The sequence below is a fragment of the Protopterus annectens genome, chromosome 5.part0, assembly GCF_019279795.1.
Source record: "Protopterus annectens isolate FY-2018-M chromosome 5.part0, PAN1.0, whole genome shotgun sequence".
Lineage (NCBI taxonomy): Eukaryota > Metazoa > Chordata > Ceratodontiformes > Protopteridae > Protopterus > Protopterus annectens.
Window position 1 is genome coordinate 410,205,608 of NC_056735.1, and position 2,752 is coordinate 410,208,359.

Here is a 2,752-nt window from a genome sequence, read left to right on the forward strand (position 1 = left end):
CAGTTTTCATCTCCTAAAGAATATGTTTCTTTTTTGTTTAATAGCTCAATCAAGTTTTTAGATCCTTAGCTATTGTTGCAAATATTTGTTCCATAATTGCACTAGATTCTGTTTTATCAAACATGCAGTTGTAACTAGCCTACATTTTCAGTTATTTAAAATAATATCTATTGTTTTTGCTACTTTAGTACCTATACCAGGAAACTAGTACAAATTGGATAGGATCTATAGTCTGTTGTTGTATTTTAGAACCACCATGGTTAACATACATATTTAATCTTCATAGTTGTAGATAATCTTGGTCATTAATGAATTTTTTCCCTTAAGATCACAATTCCCTCCTTTTACTTTTAAATGTCAGTCAGGCTACCATTTTACATTAATCTGAGTTCCATTTGTCTCTGTCCAACTGACAAATGTGTGTTTCCTGAAGTAAACTATTTTGGTCACATTAAAATCCCCTTATCTAGCTATTATTTAGGCTATTAATGTTAAGGGACAGAAATATTAGCTCCATTTTATTTTTTGTGAGAAAACCATTTTGCTATTCTTAATATTTTACTTTGATGAACTTTTTTAAAAAATATAATTGTAAGAGGTCAATAGCCAGCTTGTAATAGTTAATATATTTATGCCTCCAAAAGTTAACTAAGTGGATTCATCAGCTGTTCTAGACAGATAGAACAAACAAAAAACTAAATATTAAAATATTCAAAACAAATATTTACACATTAGATTTATATGGTTTCTAGTTTAATTAGTGATGTCCAATCAAACTATCCTTTATATACCCAGCTACTACCTTCCTCTCAACCTGATGTTTACAAATAAGTCCTTTGTAAAAGAGCTGTAGATATTAAGACTGCGGTATAAGATGTTCTATAATATGCATTATTCAAATTAACATGCAAAACAAATGTTATTCCTTTTATAACCTTTAAATAGGAAAAGACTGAATGAGTATATGAGAGAAAACTTGTGATTTTAAAACCAAAAAAAACATGATAATAGGTATTTTATAACATGGCTATAGTACACATTGAATCAGCACAAAGTAAATTTGGAAGGCACATAATCATGCTGATTTCTTACAGAGAAATATTTTTCCTAATTTTTTCCATGATTTTCTTCCTTATGTTATACAACCTATTGATGTCATTCTGCACTTACTCCTGGTGGGTACAGCTGCCTCTATGCAGCTATTAACATGCTTGTATAGGGTTTCTGTTAACGGTTCTGCAGTGTTCTCAAGGTTTATGGGGTTGAAATTTTGCCAGGTTATCACTTAATAGTAGGAAATTGGTCTTAGAGTAGTTTCTGAACATTACAGGGTTAGCTGGGGTTCTGGGATTTATTTTTGCTTCAGAGGAGACTGTTTTGTGGTTTGAGGTTACCAGTGTGGATATTATATCAGGGGGTGTGCAGGACTCTCCCATTTTGTTGAGGACCATATCCAATATGTTTGCACCCCTGGTCAGCATACTGACAATCTGGTCCAAGGAGTTTGTAGTTACAAAATCCAGGAATCTCTGTGCCTGCACATTTGGTGTCATATATGATTCACAGTTAATAATGGGGTAATTAAAGTCACCCATGAATATGTTATAGGGTTGGATGGTGAATGTTTCCAGTAAGCTTAAATACATATTATGGGTTTCCTGGGTCATAGAGGGAGACCTATAGCTTGCAAAGAAATGTTTTGTTATGCTGATAAATACATCAATTAGAAGGCTAATGAGGATGTCAGAAACAATACGTAAAAGATGTAAAACTTGGAAATGGTAACGCAGTGTGGGATTGCAGAGCTCAAATGGAAATAAATGTATCTACAGGCAGGTATAAAATGGGTTCCACTGAAAACTATAGAAGTTACATCACGTTATCATTCTGTTGCCTGTACTTTCTGTACTGCTTGAGTATCTCAATGCTTCTGCATTTTTTTTATTTTACTGAACCTTAGTTTTATGCTACAACACAAAGTAATTAGGATGTAATAAGCGAAAGAAAAAATAATATTCTTAGCGCTTTCCCTTTTGGACAAGTACATTACCAGAGAAGTTAGTGCAGTAGGAGACTGCCATTAACAGTGAACAGTGGTGGGCATAGATATGTATCTGATCTCTACTAAAATAACCAATATGCTGCATCTAAGCTTGCATATATAACGAATATAACGTGTCATATTTCTTAATATTGCAGTTGGTATGGCCACATACTGCTGGTTATTTTATGTTTTCTGATAATTAAAGGATATTATTTCTGAGAGTGAAAAAATAGAATTTCTTCATAGCAGCCTGTGAAGGGCCACATAGGGACTCAGCAAATGAGAAAAATGATGGGTCACTCCTGACCTTTTTTCTGCTTAATCTGGCTACTGAGTAACATTCCATATCTACTTTATAAAGACTTACAAAAATCTTGGAAGGATGCACTAGTTTGTGGTTAGCAAATGAAAAAATGCAGATTCTTGGAATTGTTTTCTTGCTGAAATATGATTTTTATACTAGAAGCAGGTGTTCTTGTTTTTCATAATGCTCACCTTGTTATAGCAATAACCCACGCCTGGGTGTGGGTAATGCGGGATTTACCCACGGTTGGCGTGGTTTGGTCCCGAGGGCGAAGCCCGAGGGACCAAACAAAGACAACCGTGGGTAAATCCTGCATTACCCACACCCAGGCGTGGGTTATTGCTATTATACTATGACATTATTTAAGAAAAGAAACAATTACTTTTCTTAAATAATGGCATTGT